This window comes from Carassius carassius, chromosome 3 (genome assembly GCF_963082965.1).
Source record: "Carassius carassius chromosome 3, fCarCar2.1, whole genome shotgun sequence".
NCBI classification, from domain to species: domain Eukaryota; kingdom Metazoa; phylum Chordata; class Actinopteri; order Cypriniformes; family Cyprinidae; genus Carassius; species Carassius carassius.
In genome coordinates, this window is record NC_081757.1 from 40,364,893 (window position 1) to 40,384,872 (window position 19,980).

Below are 19,980 nucleotides of genomic sequence, written 5' to 3' on the forward strand. Positions count from 1 at the left end.
GGTTATATAAAACATTTCATACATAGGCGCAATATACAATTGCCTGCAAGAATGATCACAGATCTAAATTGTTTAAATGGCCTTTACTATAGTAGCCTATATGTTACGCTTGCATGGAAATATTAAATGCTAAATCACACACTACATATGTTTTATTAAAGAAATTGACTTGAGAAAGACAGACAGAGAGAGAACAAAAACCCAATATTACAGCCCAAAAAAGTGTGGAACTTCACTAGTGGGATTCTTCACACTTGTCTCTGGTGTTAATCTGTCATTTGCGTGGAGGCACGTTTGGACTTGAGAGGCTGCTGACATATGCTGAGGAGTGTGAGTGTGTGAGAGAGGAGAGGCGGTCGTACCGCCCAGAGGACCTTTGACCTGAGCGCCCAGGGGTCGGTCAGCGTTCCTGCTCAATCCCAGAGGTCCGTGTCACAGTCTGATCATGACCTCTATGAATAGCTGATGGAAATGGACAGGTATCGGCAGGCCCACTGACCACTATCAATGAGGAACCAACAAGTGCCAAGTCTGTTAATAACAGGTGATCCATTGGCCTCGTTACACAACTAGACCACAAGTGACTATGAGCATGTGAGAGTAAATACACTGGAACTTACACAAATGAGCGTGGAAATAGGTGTGACAAGGACAAAAAAAAAAGTCTTCCTGAAATCCATGAGGTCACACATGCAATAGTAGCCACAGCGCACACACTTCCACCGAGCCTTTGTGTCTGGTTCTTAGTAACTTAACGGACACTTCCTATAATGCTAACCAATGGCCCTCCTCTAAGATTACATGCAACTTAATCCACCCTCACACACTAATTTGTTATTCTTCTCATCCTTTTTTCCTCTAGCTGAGTGTAACTGAGCCCTTGAATATATATAAATTTAATAGAGCAAATAGAATCATTATCAAATTCAAATCAATACAAATCTAGCCCCAGCGCCCTTAAAAGGCAGCAATGTTGAAATACAACACTTTCTGCACCCCCCCTTGCCTCGTACATCTGACGATCATGTCAGACATGGACAAGCAGACAGGCACATTACAGCTAATCAAGCTGGCACAAAAAAAGCCTTTATTAATGTACAGGAGTACTGCTTTGATCAGTGGAAAAATCCCAAAGCCACAGCGACGATAGCGCACTATATAGGGTGCAGACAATTACCCTACAGCAAGTGCATTGCATTACTGTTAGAAAGCAATATGCTGTTTTTTTTTTTTTTTTAAATAGATGAAATGAGAAGGAGGTCGAGGTTTGGTTAGTCGAAAGTGAGTTCAGTAAAACTCCTGGCTTTTCACCACTATGTTTTTTTCGACAGTCGCCTAATTTTTGTTGATTTACTGAAAAACATTCTTAGTAAACAATTGTTGACATCTGCAAATATAGACAGACTAGTCGCAGCCTGCAATTTTGTGTACAGTGTGTCTTAAGGGTGATTGATGCGTTCAGACACAAAAGACAGCGTATTGCTGGAGCACTTTTTGATGTTAACAATCTTTTTATGTGACAAAATGACAACATTTATACACTGGTGAATTACAGGAGGGGAAGCCATTTGCATTATCCTTTGAGTACATTTTGGGGGAAGAAATAGATTTTTTATGTTGCATGGTTGTTTTATTTCTGATGATTTTGTTTAATGCAATACTTTTGTATTTAATGCTTTACTACTTCTTACTTAGGCGTATTTAAAAATAATGCCCCCAATATTATTTTCAAAACAGTTTTCCTTTATTTCTTTTTAGTCCTATATGTAATTATAATATAAAGGACAGGTTCAAGACTTCTAACACCTGTCAAACTGTCTATAATAGAAGCACTGTGCTCACAATATGCATTCACAACTTTTATTTATTTTTTATGCTTGTTAAAACTACATAGGATAAGTAAAAATAGGACTGAGTGCTATTCTAGGTCAGAATGAGATCATTTATAGTCTCTGTGGTCTTTTATAATTAGATCTAAAATGCATGGAATTAATAATCCCAAATACAGTATAACAAGTTTGGTGAAAAGGAGGAAACAACAACAATAATCATGTTATTGTCATTTGTTTTTATCACTCAATTTATCCAAATAATTAATTTGGAAACACTTTAATATATTAATGTAGGCCTATATATTAAATATTATACTGCATGCATTATGTTTAAAGAAAATATAAGGTTTATATATATATTTTTTTTTTTCAGACTGTTCATTCTAAAACATGTCATTTGCATCAGCACATTCATGATATAATTCTTCTTCTTAAATAATTTGTTGCCTATTACAAAATAGTGACAGCAAACATTAAGCATTATAAAGATCTCATAATGAAAAAAGAAAAATAATAATCAAGGCAATTTCACAGGAGAAAATCTCAGTCTTGCACTATCCACATCAAAAAACTATTAAAGACCTCTATATTCTGAACTGTGAACCCATATAACTTTTAAACGTCCAGGGCTTTATAATTCCCTCTCTGCTCTGGATTTCCAGTGAGTCTGGACAGAACATGTGTGCAGTAGCCTTGACCTTCTCTGTGACAATGCTTTGCTGAAAGCTGGGGGTCAGAGGTCAAGTCTAGCCGGGGCAAGGGACTGCACTCACCCATACAAATGCAGAGAAGCATCAGCTGTGCACACTTTTCATTTCTCTGGCTCACACACACAAACAGATGTCTCTTTTGAATCTTAAATCTGTGCAATCTTCCCAAAGTCAAGTGCACGGTTTGAAACAGATCTAAAATAATATTATCCATATCACAGATAAAATATAGATTTAATCATTTGGAGAAACAGAAAGATATAACTATAAACTTCTCTTGCAAAAAAAGTGCAAATACAAACTTGCATTAATAAAACTAAAGAGTACATATTGTTTCAAAGCTTATGCTTGAGTAAAACAGAGAAAACAAATATTTGAGGGATCTTACAAATAATATTTGAGCACATTATAAATTGCATTAGGCTTAACAAAAACATGAGATTGTGTGCTGTGAGCTCAGAGATGAGACGCTGTGACTGGAAACGGAATCACGGTAATAGAGAGAAGGTGAGAATGATCACAGAAGAGCCTAAATATCACTCATTCTGCCTCTCTCTCTCACACACACTCAAGAAGCTTTAGAAACATTAGAAAGAATGGTTTTCTAGGGTTAAGTTGCAATTGATTTGAAACAATAAACATACACTACGTGTGTCAATGGGAAGTTATTTTACAGCCCATCAATGTGTCCAGAAATGTTATGTTTGCAAAAGTGTGTTTGTTATTAAAGTTATAGATATCTAAAGATATCAAAGTTACAGATATGTAATTATTGTCAAGACACTAACTGTATACCTTTTGGGATTCTATCCATTAGATTTTAAATGGATTTTGTGATGCATTTTTTTGTATTATCATAATTGAAGTGTCTTAAAAATGTATATGTAAGACATGAGGTCATGTTTTTTATTTTTATTTTGTTTTATTAAATTTTTTTCATTTTGCATGTTGTTTGTGCTGTAAAAGAAGCAGGTATATGTAATCAAAATATTGTAGAATTATTATTATTATTATATTGTAGAATTTAGCAATGAAGAAGTGAGTAATACATTGAATTACACATTAAAAACAATTTGAAATAGTATTTTCTTATAAAAGGTACTTAGAAAAAAAATATATTTTTTTTTTACAGTGTAGACAAATTTTAGTTTGAGTGTTGCTCCCAGTGATCAACTACTGTAGGTATTTCAAGACTAATATTACAGATAAGTCATCTTCATTCAAGTGTGTATTTTTAAACTTTGAATCGTCTCTTTTCCATCTATGATGGTGAGGATCTGATTTTTTTTATTTATTTTTTTATTCTTATTGTTTTACTACGGCACTCTAATTGAACTTTACATTTGAAAGAAACATCAAGTCAAGAGCAAAATACAATCCTTTCTTTCTTTCTTTCTTTCTTTCTTTCATTCTTTCTTTCTCCTTACTTTTCCTCTCTCCCATCCCCTTCTCCACATGCATTTAACATTTCCCTCTGCCTAATGTGCTGGTGATGTGGGTCCGATGAGGGCCTGCTGGGGGCAGGACTGCATAGGTGTGTGTGCCCATAAATGTCATCAATCTCCCAGCATGCTCCATCCCTGTCATCTGAAAGACATTTAAGCCTGCTCCACGTACCATTAAAGAAGTCCCCTCCACTGCCCAGCCACATTTCACACTGGAAATAATGCTTTCCCTGAGTGATGGGCTGACTGTTTAGGAAGAAGAGAGAATATGTAGAGTTGTTTTTCTTCTTTCTCTTCTGTACTGCATTCACTACGTAAAACAAGAGAACGTCTTTTTAATGGCATACGTTTATTCAAGCATCAACCCGAACCTGTAATTGTAAGCTTCATTTGTATTTAGAGATATTTATGTTGAGCTTCAAGTGTGACTTGCAATCAAGACATCTAGCAAAATCACAGAATAAGCACTATTAAACACACACCTCAGATTCCTCAGTCCTTTCACTAAAACCACTCCGAACAGAAAATGTTTTTCACAAGGCACAGCTGAAATCCCGAGAGTGAGATCCAGTCTTGCACAGTGGCTTCACTTTAGAGCATCTAATAGACAGAGTCATTCTCATTCCCCCTCAATTCACACCCAAAAGACTGAGCTGCCCTTCCAAGCCTTAATTATATACTCCCCAATCACTGTTTAAATGTAACCTTCTCTTCTGTTCCTCCCGGCCAGAGTGAGGGGTACAAATGAAGAACATTGCTCCTGAGCTAAATTCATATATCACCCAGCGGCCAAACTGAAGCTTGAGGGGGGAGTGGGGGGGAGCAACGCAATGGATTTATTATGTATATGGGAAGCAGGAATATGGTTTAAAGAGCAGGCTGCTTGGTCAGCAGTGTGCAAACTAGAAATGCTGGGCTCCTTGCATGTAACTGAGCAAGGTCTATTGAGCAAAACTGAATTATTTTACTTTCTCTCCAACCAAATCCATCCTTGCTTTATGGTATTCCCTCTCCTCTCGAGAATACGGTGCCCTTTCTTGACACAATCATAGAGATATGAAACGAATGCTGAGGTCCATGATTTAGAATCTTTACATATTTATTCAAACACTTTTTCAGTAGCAGTCATGAGAACTGTGAGCAGTGACTCAAGTAATATTCAGAACTGCTATTCATAAATGCACTAATAACATCATTTCAAATCAGCGGAGTCTGGTGGAGATCTAAAATGTGTTTTTTATACTAAAATAATTTACTTTACACTATTAAAAGACAAATGTATTGTACACAATCAAAAAGAAAGCAATGCTAAAATATTTACTTTATCAAAAATCAAACAGTACTATACAATTTACTTTATGCTGTCAACAAGCAAACAACACTAAAATATTTACTTTACACAATCATCAAGAAAACAATCCTAAAATATTGACTTTATCAACAAGCAAACAATACTATACAATTTACTTTACACCATCAACAAATAAACAATACTAAAATGTTTACTTTACACTACTAACAAGCAAACAATACCATATGTACTTTACATTATCAACAAGAAAACAGTACTAAATTAATGTTATCAACAAGAAAGTAACGCTATTATTTTACACTATCAACAAGAAAACAATATTATATTTACTTTAGATCAACAAACATTACTAAAAACAAACAACACTAAAAAATTCACTTTACATTATCAACAAAAAAGTATTACTATAACATTTACTTTATCAACAAGCAAAGTAATTTACATTATCAATAAAGTGAACAATAATAAAATATTTACTTTATCAATAAATGCTATATTATTTTTATGAACAATTTTATTAACAAATAATATTAAAATATTTACTCTAAACTATCAACAATAAAACAATACTATAATTACTTTACACTATCAGCAAAATTCACATTTTCACATTCATTTCATGCTTTTGGATCTTCAAGACACTGCAAAGAGCATTAGAGTTTTATATATCATTTGATATCATTTTTATTATTATTATTATTATTATTATTATAGTTTTACTCAGATTTTTTGGAGGATACACTACCTTCCTCAGCTCCATTGGGAAAACATTCCAATTTCAAATACAGCAGAAAAACAAAATGTACCAGCGTCAAGTAAAACAAAATAACAGTTGTTTTTTTGTTTTGTTTTTTTGCTAAATGAACAGCATATATTGTAAATTCATGTGGAACATGTAGCAGAGAATGTAATCTTTCTCTGGAGCAGTACTCAGACCAGGAAGGTATTTTGGTATAGGACGGCACCGGCATCACACGTTAAATCTCCATTGCATGCTCAAGTCACGTGACTGGATTGCAGGCTCCACAGACCAGCGGCTGGGAGATGACAGGCCGCCATTTTGTGTGAGTACCTGCCTCATTTGTTTACCTGCAGATAGCGTGTATGGTACCCTGTCTAATAATTTGTCTGGGGGACCAGCGGTGTTGTTATTGAGGCAGTAAATTTGGGATATAGTGGTACGAGAGGCATGATGGACAGATGTAACAGGGTGGTCGGCGGCGAGCGAATGAATCGGGGGTTATCACAAGCGTGGAGAAGCTGTGAAAACACCCCAACCCACATCCAACGCCTCAGTCCAATTCCAACTTCATGTGTCTTACGGTCCTTCCTATCTCCCCTAAGCTGATACTGTGTTTCAGAGCTCCTACCAAGGCTCCTCTCCTCTTGTCCTCTTGTCTCCCCGTGAGGCCAGACGTGCGAGCCGCATATGGTGTGCTGAAATTGCTGTCTGTGAGAGCATGCCTCTGCCTGTCCAGACTTCATCAGAGGGATTAAAGAAAGAGAGAGAGAAATCAAAATATAATGATGATAGCAGGGCTAGGGTACTGCCTCTCCTCTCTCTTGATGGGCCGCTGCAGTGTGTGCTGAGGAAATGCTGCTGGCTGAGCCATGCAGGACTCGACAATAAGGACTGCCCGGTGCCCTGAAGCCATCTTGCAAGACATTTGGGACCGTTCATAGAATACAGGACTGCGGCACATGAAAATGTGTCATTTGTACTTGTTCAAGTTTTGCTAATAACCTTTTAAGTGATTTTGCATAAGGTATTTGGCGGCATTTACACAACACTTTTCAACTTAAAACAGAAAACTTTGGATGTGTTGCGGCCATTCATTTAGACCATCATGGTAACACACATGAAACTGAAATAATGCAATGAACATTTATTTAACAACATTAGGTGTAAAATACAACCCTAATATACAAAACTGATGAGAAAAAAAAAACTACATGTAATTTCCAATACAGTTCTCACTGTATATAGTAGGAAAATTTACCGTTAACCATTTAACAGGTTTTTACAGTCATTGCAATTAAATTCAGTCATTTTTTTTATAGTCTACAAAAAAAAAAACGCTAATTTGTGATGTGTGGGATGATTCGTATGTTACAATTTCACATAGTGTTGCTTTGCAAAGTGACTGGCCTGCCATGTGTAAATAGCATTTTTGGGTTTTTTGCAAATCTGTGTAAATGGGGATCATATGGCAAAGTTGTCATGTGTACGCAAAAAACACAAAGAAAAAAACATTACAGTTTTAAGCACATCGTTGTCGTAGCTTCAAAGTGAAAGCCTAATACCTGCTGCTGCCTAGATCATTAATGTTAACAATCACTCATCGCTTTTGACTGAATAACTTTAATAAGGCTTAATCTATATCTATGTATACAGTAAAGACTAAGCACTGTTCTTTTATATTTCTTTACTACATATCTGTTGTTTTGTGGAGGTTCTGAATACTACTGTTAGAGCCACCCGAAAAAAACTGTGTATTTCATTTGTATATTTGCATTTAGTTGTGTTATTGCTTGTAATTTGTTCTTGTTTTATTGCTAAAATTTTATATTAGTTTGGCTAGGAATCAAAACTGGAACTGAAAATGGTAAAATCCACTCGTATCTAAAATGTTGTTATTGTGACAGACTTTTTTATAAGAATACTAGGTTACATGAGTCAGAAACAACATAAACTGTAACTATTATTTAGACTGGGCCACTAGAAAAAAATCCTTTGCGTTGAGCCCTGCCTACTGTATTTACTCCAAACAAACTTGAAATCAGTTCAAAGGAGTGCAAGTGCTCTGCATACTCACTCTGGCCAGTAATTTACTAGAAAAGGGGTTCTCAAATAAGACTCTCTTCCGTGTATGACTTACTCGACTTGCTTGACCTCAGATGTTTTATTTAAAGACAAGCAACAAGCACCTTCATTGAGTCAGGTGAGTTTGTTTGTTGCATTGTCAGAGAATGAAATGGCAAGTCGGACAGAAACCCTTGATGAGGCTAATACACAATCGTGTGTGTGCTTTCATCTTAGCCCCTTGCAAGACTGATCAAGGGACAAAATGATTATTGAGGCCCAAGCACTGTTATTATGAGACACACAGTTATTGCAGTCATCATCGTAATTGGCTTCAAATGCACAAGATACACAACACAACTAAGGGTGCACAACATCCTCTCCTTTTATCATCCAAGATGCTGCACATGAATGCATGGTTTATATAACATCGAATTATCAACAAATGAACGTAATGCAAATCAACAATGCACGCTGATGTTTGGTACATTTCATGAAACAAACTGGTCTAATGTAAATATACAAGAATAGCACTGCATTGGTTATATTGCATTAGCTTACGGTATGCAGTGTTATCGTGTAAATAAGTAACAAATATAAATCAGAAGGTTGCAATTGAGTTTTATTTAAATCATATGGTTGGATGCATTGATAAGAGACATGACAGTCTATGGAGTGCAGCAAGACAAAAACTATATGCATATGTTTTTAGTTAAGCTATAAAAAAGCTAGAGTTAAAGTGACATCCGTTTATCAAAAAAGGGGTAAACAGACTCATTTGTCTCTGTACATTGCACACAAATGTGCCAAAGCAGCCATATAGTTCCTACCAAATAAACAACAATAAATCGAGTTTTATTCTGGGATTTGCCAAACACCAGCCTTGCTCCTACATTTGAGACAACAAAAATGCAATCTTGACATTTTGCCCCGGCAGCAGATAATATTTGCTGTTCTGAGACCCATTTTCTTTTGTTGCAGGTTTCTCTAAGCCCAAGACACTTGAAATTTAAACCCAGTTCAAGAAATATTATTTGCCACAGGGCGAGGTAAATCTCTTGGCAAGCCCTTTCAAAGGGTTGGCCTGGATTTGTTTACTATTTATCTTATTTAAAAGCGAGGTTCAGTTTTACTTTTCAAAGGCGCGTTGGCTGCTGTGATCTCCCAGGTCAACAGAATGATGAATGCCCTTTTTCTCCATTTGAAGAGAAAAAGCGAAATAATAAGAGGATCATTACAGAGAGAAGCCAGCCGCACCTCCGGCCCTCCCCTGTGAACAACTTCAGCCTCCAACACAAAACACATGCACGATAACGTCTGCAACTTCCACTTGCTTTACTGCTACGCACAATTCTCACAATCAAAGCAGTGGTCATCTGAACACAGTTTACTGTGTGATCGCTGCATATAAATATTCTTGAATTGTTTTTAATAATAAAAATACACTTGTGTTTATCTGCAGTTTAATTTTATATGCTGAAAGTCTCATTCATTTTGACTTGTGTTTTAATTAACTGAATAAAATCCACACAAAGTAATAAGTGTTTTAACATTGTACATGTTGCCATCTAAACAAAAGTCCATGTTTGGTTGACGTCTGACGTCTGCTACATTTTTTTCTCCTGGGATTCAGATGGATACTGTCAGGAATGATCTCTAACTCACTTTTAGTGAATAACTAGCTTTGTAATTTCATTAGCAAAAGCTAACATTAGCAATTTTAGAAGTTTGCTATTTTAGAAGCACTATTAATTTGACAAGTTAACACATTTTCCTGATCGTTTTGTTGCAAAAACATATATTTAGACTCTTCTGCGTCTTTCACTCCAGTACTTTTATGAACCTATAAAATGTTGCTTAACTAACTAGAATTTATTCATGCAGAAATGATCCAGAGCTGAGAACCCAAAATCTAAGAAATCAGTGTCAACCTTAACCACTGCAAATGCTGAAAATATTGCTAGATATAAAACTGCCTTAAAACGGAAAAGGAAACAAAAACGAATAATCTGAACAGCAGCCGGCAGAGGCATCCGGCGCATATGGACACACACACACACAGGTGTGGTGGTGGGTTTCAGGTTAAAAGAGGAAGTGTGAAGCCCAGAGCTGAGTGACCCTCTCACTGGCTGTGTTCACAGACGGGGTCAATGGCACCAGAGCCATTCTAAATGTCCAGGTTCCTGGAGCACACCCAGGAGGAGGGCAGGCCAGGCTCTAGAGGAAACAGTAGAGATGTTCCATTAAGAGAGCCTGCAGCTAGACAGCGCCTGAGGGGAGAGCAGTACTGACCCACTGGTGAAGGCTGGGATCATAAACCTCCACACACACACACACAAAAAAGGAAGCAAAGCTAAATCCTGCAAAAGCACAGCTGACCGGTGCTCAGCCCATGAGAAACACAAGGGCATCATTTTAATAGCTGTAACTACTGTTAGTCAAAGAAACTATAAAATTCTATGTTTTGTGAGAAGCTGTGACTATATAGTGGATATCTCTACAAAGGCAAAATAATGTAAGTACAGAAACACTGAAACTGACTAATTTGATATGATTTCTCACCCTGTTTTTGTGAATCTGACATAGTTTTAGTCTTTGTGTACCAGATTCGATTTTGGTGGTAGCTTAATTCTGATAAAATGTGAAATTAAGTTAATCACTTTAGGTAACATGAACCAACAATGAAAAATAATTGATTAATTTTAGTTAAATGAATGATTGTAAAATCTTAGTTAACGTTACACTTTCGTATATTTAAAAGAGCTAAGCTGAAATTAACAGAACAGCTGTATTTAATTTTTGCTCATAGCTCATTTTAGTTAACACATTTAAGTGTTTATGTTATGACATGCATCATGCTCTGAAAATTAAAAAAAAAAGCTCATTATCAACACCTACTGTAGTATTCAGCATTTTTGCCTGTTGTCTTCATAGACTGCTGTCTTCTAAGGTGGTCATGGAACCTCCAAGTTAGTGATTTGGAACACTCAGGATAGGCCCAACTCTACATGGCACACAAATAGCGCTGTACGAGGGAGACTCAATTTGACAACTGGTTCACATAAAATAAATATTCTACAAAAATAACAAAAATATAAGGTAAAATGCAAAATAATAATAATAATGCATAACTATTTGTAATTAACACAGTGTGAATGAATGACATATACATTTATTCAGATTTCTTTTTTTTTTTTTCCAAGGAGATCATCACAGGGCGTTCTGGGATGGGCGGCATTAAGTTCATTAGTAACATTAGTAGCATTAACTTTCCTATCTTTTGGAACATCCTTCATATCAGGAGCACACATACAGTATGACGCCTTAAAATGCTCCCTCCGTAGGCAGCTCATGAGCAGTCCTGGGAGTCTGTGGCATCTGGCACTTTGCGTTAGCATGGACTGAGTTATGAAAGGGGTTTGAGCGATGCCAGCATTTTAAAAATACATCTCTGTCTATTGTGTCTCACTAAGATCACTTTCCACTGATAAGGGGGTCCCTGGGGCACCTCCACTTACCCACAAACTGCCTCCAAGGCTCTTAAGGTTAACGCTCACAGTTTGACTATCAGATCAATAGTTGTAAATGACTTCATCACACCAAAGAGGAAACTTTCCAGCTAGAATTGGTCCCTCAGTTACCCCTGACAGAGTACTGCTTGAGGAACATCGTGTTATTTTGGCTCCCTGATCTTTATCATAGACAAGATGCTTCAAAAGGAACACAGATATACTTTAACTGCGTTTTACGCCATTTCGCTGTGCATGCTAAGAGAATCAGATAGGAATATCAGTACAAAGATGGTGTATTGAAATATCTGGAAAGACACTGTGCACAACTTTGTTTTTTTTTTTTGTTTTTTTACCATTTAAAGCCAGACATCTGAAATAAAAGTCTGAAAAATCTTCAAATCTTTTTAAGTTTTTGAAACTTTAGACCAAAAATATTAGATAATATAAAATCTGCAAAAATAGTTTTTTTTATATATGTATATACTATATATATATTACAACAGGCTTTTTTGGTTCATAGTATGATAGAGCAGAATATGGAGCTCAAAACTGAGCTAAAATATTAAACTTAGTGTAGATGCTAATATTTATATGGTCAAAATAAAATTATGTGATGTAAATCAATGACTATAGCAGACTATGTACATAAAAGGCATACAAATATCGCTTGTCTCTCTATATCTCCCAATAATACGCTTAGAATTATGATCAAAGCACTGTAGTTTTTATTTAAGGGGCGAAATAATGCAGAGCAATACAATGATGAGATATGAACAAATAAATGTTCCTCAAAAGCCTGATGGATCATATTTGATGCATTTGACATTATTAAAAATGTCTCTCCAAACATTACAAACACTATAAAAGCTGTTCTTATGTTTACTTCATAAAAAGTAAATATTTTACTGCAATAAGATGCAGCCTGAAAGAGAACATTCTTATAATTATACTAAAAGGTATTTTACTTGATAAAAAAGAATAAATATTTAATTAGAGGACAGGCGGCATGTGAACAACAGGTTAATCAAGCAAAGTTTTAATCATGTTGTTGATTAGTATAGGGTTAATTACAACTATACATGCATTTCTCAAATGTTTGAGCTTCATAAGCATTTACTGTTCTGTATATACTAAAAAAACTATCATTCTGAATTAGCATGCAAAATACAAACTAAATTAAATGCACAACCTTTCATTAAAGTCAGATTATGCACATTATTGAGCATAAGCCTTGAATGTGTCTCGGGCAGTTTATGGCACACTGAGAGGTGCATGTTCACAGTGGGAAACACAAGACATTTGCCTTCACTCCTTTGTCCTTGCATAGAAGCGGTAGTGTAAGATCTCCCCCCAAAACCATCCCAAATGTCCGCAAACCTGCCTGCTGTCCTGGTGTCAGTGCGTAATGATTGCTGGCAGAGCACTGGTTAATAGGCGAGCAGAGAGGAGCATCAAGCTAGAGATGTATTCATGCGCGTGGCGTTACACTCCAACCCAGGGTGACAAGTCTTCATCCTCGCAGCCCGAGGCCAGGATTAGGTCTGGGACCGGGGAGAGAGTGCGGCTAGCCACACAAAGCCAATGGTAATGCAAAATCTTTTTCATATTAACCTCACCTCCTTTCCCTCGGCCTGACAGTGGACAGGCCTGCTCTCTTTGGGTGCTCAAATTATCCTCAATTACTGCGGAAAGGCCAGGCGAGGGGACGTCACCTAACCTTCACCATCTGTTAGGTTCAAATCGCCGGCAGCCAGCCGGTCCGCCTGTCTCCTGCCTCCTCCTGACCTTTCAGGCCCAGCCCCTCGACCCTCCCTCCTCTCTCCGACACCCCTCCTTTCTCCGGACACAGCTGGGAGGTCCGTGCGCGCTCATCACATCACGCCAGAAAAGGTTACAGAGATTGACTGTTTTTCACACTTTTGCATTAGAGCGGAATATTCAGCACCAAAACACTGCGGTGAAAATATTTAAACATTGCTTTTCATAAATAAGAAATGATTCCATCTGAAAGTGCAGCTAAACTAAAAATCTATTTTACTTACAAAATGTTAATGATAACTTTGGAATAGTTTTAGGGATCGTGAATAAATAATGAACAGTCACAGTTGCATAAAAATGTATTAATATATTCAACTGAATGTAAAAAAAGAAATATTAGCATCTATAGAATTAACAATAACCAGAATTAATGAATCTACTAAAAGTATTTTGGAAGTACTGCAATTGCAACTCCTTTTAAACCTATTCATGATTTTGTAAGAAATGTAAACTTGTCACCAAAAAAAACAAAATTCACTCAAAATGGCACACTAAAAAATTAAACATTATAAATGTGAAGTATAAAGGCTGAAATTGTATTTTATTGTTTTTGTTTGTATTGTTTGTTTGTTTTTACTTAATTTTCTAAATGTTTTGACATTTATATATATATATATAAAGAATTACAATTGGTTAAATATACACAATAAATAAATAATAATACATGTCAAACACATATTTTATCTCTAAATGAAAAAATAAATAAATAAAAACATATTTACCTATCTATTCTCAGCAATCATGACTGGAAACTCTTTCCTTTCAGATCCTGTTCCTCGAAACCACATCTTTATTTTCTACATCCTAATCGAACGCTACAACTTTCTCCTCAGCAGATTTCCCATCCACCAACAGCACCTGGCTGTAATTAAACATTCATCTGCTTTTGGCATTGTTCTTTTAAAATATTGAGCAGTTCTTATGCCTCCTATAGCACATGCTGCACTGAATAATTGAAGCTGTATTTTTTGTTTGTTTTTAAGCTATGTGTTTTAGCAAGTCCTGTAAGTCCATTTTGATTTTTTTTTTCTCTACCGCTTCCCATCAGTAAAGCTGGACACTCTAGAGGCCTCCTTTCACAGGTCATCTGGCTAGACCTGACGGCTCAGAAATAACTTTTAATAAGTCTGCTAAATAATAGATGGAGTATACGCTAAGCCAAGCTGAGAGGTACAGGGAGCAGGACAGCGAGCTGGGCAGGCAGACAGAACCTGCCTCGTACACAGACACGCGCGCACACTCCTCCTCCCTCTCCAGACAGAGCGCTCTCAGGGGTCAGGGGTCATGGACTTGACCTTGGAGCCGCTAGGAAACCGTTCACTCAGACTTTTATCATCTAGGATTATTCAACGGAAGGCCCACGCTTCTCTCAGCATTACCCTTCATTACCCCTCACCTCCAGGCCGCAGCCACCCGAAGCCCCAAAATCCCCAAATCAATATTTTACACTGACACAATTGTCCATTTAAATAGATTTATTTGAAATCCGATTGATAACTTCCTCTGAAATCTGTGAAAATGACTGTATTTTTGTCATATTCAGCTGTTTGATGCATAATAATGCATCTCTCGCTTTCTTTTTCATAATCACTGGAATTCATTTATGTCTACAGAAATGCCACAAACATGGAATTCAAATGCAAATACAAAAGTCATGAGCTAAAAAATAAACTATTTCCTTTTCCTTTTTAATTGCATTGACTTCACATCTATATGATTTCAAAGATAATGTTGAAGACATTTTGTTGTTGTTCTTGTTATTTTGTTATATTTATTGTTTTTGAAGACATTTTCATATATATATATATGTAGGCTATATATCTGTTTAATATGCACGTGTTTTAAATATCTATATATAATAGAGATTTAAAATGCACGACATTTTAATGTATTTTTGCATAACAAAAGAGCGACACGTCATCTACACACACACCGGTGCGCGCGCACTCTCGGTTTTATATATTTAAACAACACTCCTTGTCTCTTATTGTGTCGTTTTTGAATCGCTTACGTCTGCCTGTCAAGACAATACAATGGTTTTTTAGGTCAAATATTGCCGAGCGCAGATGAGTGGCGCGGGAGAGGCGTTGGGGGGGTCATAGATATGCCTCGCATCGCTAATCACGATCAGCAGATCTGCTCCTCCAACACTGAGCGCGCGCGCGCTAGGGGCCAAGCTCACAGACAGGTGCGGCGCTGAGCAGCTGTAACACCGGCACATGCACCGACATTCATGAGCAAGCCCTGCTCCAACAGCACTGCTTCCTGTTTGTTTGGTTTAAAAAAAACATAATAAAATAATAATTCTACATTTTGTAAATAACATTAAAAATATGATATTTTAAAGCATATTGTGTTACTACGATTTTTTACGTTATTTTATTTGTATTTTTTTACCGTGTGTGTGTGTGTGTTGTCCTCGATCGTAGATGGGCTCTTCTCCACTCTTCTGGGCACTGTGCCATCAACAGAATTAACCAAATCAGCTCAGCACACGTCAGGTTAATACAGCAGTGACTAACACTAATAGCTGGGCTGCTTGTTTCAGTCTCATTTGAATGTGAATGGTGTTTACCACTGAGAGCAGCTTGTAAGGACCGGCTGCTTTGAATACACAACAACCTGCCACATAATGGCTTTCAATTAGCCTGTAATAATTAGCCACATTCCCTCCAAAGCAATTAGGGGCCAATTAGCCTTCATCGTTGCTTAATTGGCCGGATTAATTACCCACTGGCAGCCTGTTCAGGAATGTGAAGAGAAGCATGCAACAGAAAACCACTAGTTTGCATACTATTTATGATGAGGGGGAGGAGAAAAATGTAATTAAATAACAATTGCAATAGAGGAAGAATGATGGATTTGCTGTTTTTTTTTAAGTGATTTATTATAATATATATATATATATATATATATATATATATATATATATATATATATATATATATATATATATATATATATGTATGTATGTATGTATGTATGTATATATTCACGTGTCGCTTATTTACGGCACAATTACGATTTTTTTCTTCTATTATGAAAATATCTTTCTATAGGATGTAATAATAAAAAATCGGTGCATACAGATTATTCTTTTTTATCTTTGTTTTTCATATTTTTTCATATTTAACTGAGATCAGGCAATAAAAAAACTATTTTCAAAAGTAAAAATCATCCTATAATAATCAGTTTAGATACATTTATCAAATAAATGCCTCGAAAATGGCTAAAAGTGTCATGTGATCTAAGCGTGGCTATGTAACACCACAAGGACACAGAGGACAAACTATATATATTTATATAAATATATATATATTTCGATTTATATACAGCAGGTAATAGTATTACTACGTGTTATCTACTGAAGGTGACAATAAATCTGGTGCTGTGGACGACTGACATCGTGTAAAACTCATATTGTGTGGAGCAACTGTTTTTTTTTTTTTTGTTTTTTGTTTTTTGCCAATGACCTATTTTATGATTTTCAGACGCTCGATGATGTGCGTGGGTCGCAAAATATTAAAGCAAATGTAAATGATCTAGGATGCAATTGCAAAGTAGACTGTCCTGTTATAATCAGCATGCTTTGGCTTATATTCAGTCCAAACGTGTGATGTGAAGCAGTATAATTATTGTGGAGAAAATAGGTCAGACTGGACCTCAGCAGTGTCCATTTGTCACAATGCATTGAGAGAGGTGAATGACTCAGAGGCATATGGCTTTCATCTCAGCACACTGAACAGCTGATTTCTTCAGAAAGCCTCTGTTAAGTTCAAGGTCCCGGGGGTCGATGATCAGGCCCGGCTTCACTGGAGACGCTCATCGTCACGCGCTTCACACACAAATATGCACTGAAAGTTGCCAAAAGAAAAAAAAATGCGATTGTGTTATCTACGTGGGGAAAATGTATTTTTTATTAATATGATGTATAATATTCCAGAAATAACCACAATGGTGTTTCTAATTACAATTAAGGTTAACAATCATACCAAACAACAGAACATAACACAGATTTTTAAGGAATAAATAATATAAATGCATAGAACAATTTAGTCTATCAATTAGCCTTTACCAAGTAAGAAAAAAAAAATAGTCGGGCTAAAAATTAAGCATGATCGCTAAAATAAGACCACGTTTACAACTAGGTATTTATTATAATTATTTAAACTAATAAAAATAAACTAATTTATCAACAATACAGCATCAAGTACAACACTGACATTGAAACGATTATAAAAATAGCCTAATAAAGCAGGCATTTCCGTTGATGAAAACACTGTCAAATTATTAATAATAAATCGACGAAATGCACCTTTATCTTATGATAAACACTTAACGAATCGAAAGCTAATCGAAATGAACATTTGTTGTTAAATTTTCCTTTATCATACAGCTATATATAAACCCTTAACATGTCAAATTAAATATATGCGTGCTAAAATATTTTAAACATCTTATTATTTTATATACTAACAATACATATGCAGTATTTACTTTTTATCATAAGCCAGTCCGCATTACTGAGATGACACGACAAGTTTTCAGGTAAATTCTAAATAACAAATGAATAAAATTAAAAGAATGCATACATAAAATGATCTATACAACTCACACACAATTATATACAAATATACATATGCTTAAACGTGCGATTGTATTTGTAAGAAATACCAAAAGGGCTTTACTGTAAATAAACGGACAATTAATTATAATGATGCAAAATAATAATAACGAATAACGAATTTGAGTTTATTTTATAATCTACTGTAGACAAAGAAACTCAAAACAAAAAAAAAGATGAACTTAATCACAATTCCCAAAGCTGTTGGAAAAGTTGCGCTAAAACTACATGCAAAACACGGACGAATTATTAATTTAAGGGAATGATGCTCATGTCCAGATTGCACGTATTATCATGTGAACCCCTGAACCTGTCCATTTCCAGATGACACTGGAGTGAAGGTGATCCATGCATGCTCAGTAGAGATGTCCAATTCCCAGTGGTGTTCATCTCTGTGAAATTAAATACCAGTTTTCCGTAAGGGATCTAAATTTATTCATTGGCTATTTTTTGATGTCCTTCACCTGCATGGCCAGCATCTCAGTTGCTGATGAACTGATTCTTAAAATAAGCTGTCCAGATTTACAGGGATCACCTGCTTAAAATAGTTTTTTTATTGTTATTTTTAATGGCAGAAAAATCATTTAAATCATTTCAAAACTATACAGACTTCTCCTGAATGCTAAACTGGCCTTATGTTTCATTGCAAATAAATGAATGTTTAATCTGCAAAGAAGCAAGTCTAAAAATAAATAAAGTTATTGGCCATTTAAGCTGTAACAGTGAAACACATCTTGTGTTGTACATTTAGAGGTCTTTATATCTGTAGATCAACCCTTAACCGCATTCCTTTTGTAAACACAGCATATTTATAATATATATTTAAAGTTATAAAGAAATATTAACAAATAAAAATACATACGATACATACACAAGTGCACCTGTTGTACAGTGATCTAAATATTCAGACAGTGAATGAATATTGCTGTAGGCTTATGTGTAAACTGACATTTGTGGAAAAAAGGGAAAGGTTAGAATATAAAAAAAAAATTAATATTGCAGCAAGAGGATTTTTGAATGACAACATTAAAAGAGCAGGGATACAGAGAGAATGCAGGATGCACATGGAAAAAATCCTGTATAAAAAGGTCTATAGCATTAAAACGGGGTATGAGATCTACAGTAAGAAATACAGGAGCAAACAGAAGGACAGACAGAGGTGGTCCCAGGTGCCCGTGCTCTTTACCGAATCCTAGTAATGACATCATTAGGCCACTTTGCATGACCAGAGAGAGATCCTCTTTCCGCAGAGAGTCCCTTCATGGAAGGCAGGTCAGCGACACGAGCCTCTGCCTGACATATAATTGCTGATATTGATTATAGGTTATCATATGTTGCAGGCTATTTGTAAGATTATGCCAGAGGGGTTAATTTGTTAGCCATTAACCTCTTGGGCCTGGGTCTGTGTACATACGAATTAAGTTTAAAACAAGTCCTGACTGGTTTCCTCAGCCCTTGGCCCTAAATGGAACTGTAATAGGGTTAAACCGAAATTACAATGCAACACCATGAAACAGCACTGCGCTCACACAGCCACTGCACAGGCCACTGATATTTGAAAAAGGGCACTGGCCAGAGGTTTGAAGAGAGCGGAGCCTTCGCACCAGCAATTAGACCACAATCTCCTCCCATTTTACTACAAAAATAGCTCTCTTTCTGAAAAGCCTCTCGGTTCGAGAACACAATTGACATTTACAGGGAATGTAAAGTGTCCACCTGAAGAAAAAAAATTAAATAAATAAAATACCGTTGAATGTATCTAAAACAACCAGACATTTGTAAATGTGAAGTCTGCAAAAAATGTCAGTAAACAATGCAAAAGAAAATTGTGTGCCAGACCTGTAGCTCTATCATAAACAACGACACTGAATTTACACAGTTTATAAAACAAAGTCTATTTTTTATTTTTCTTTAAGATCTTTCA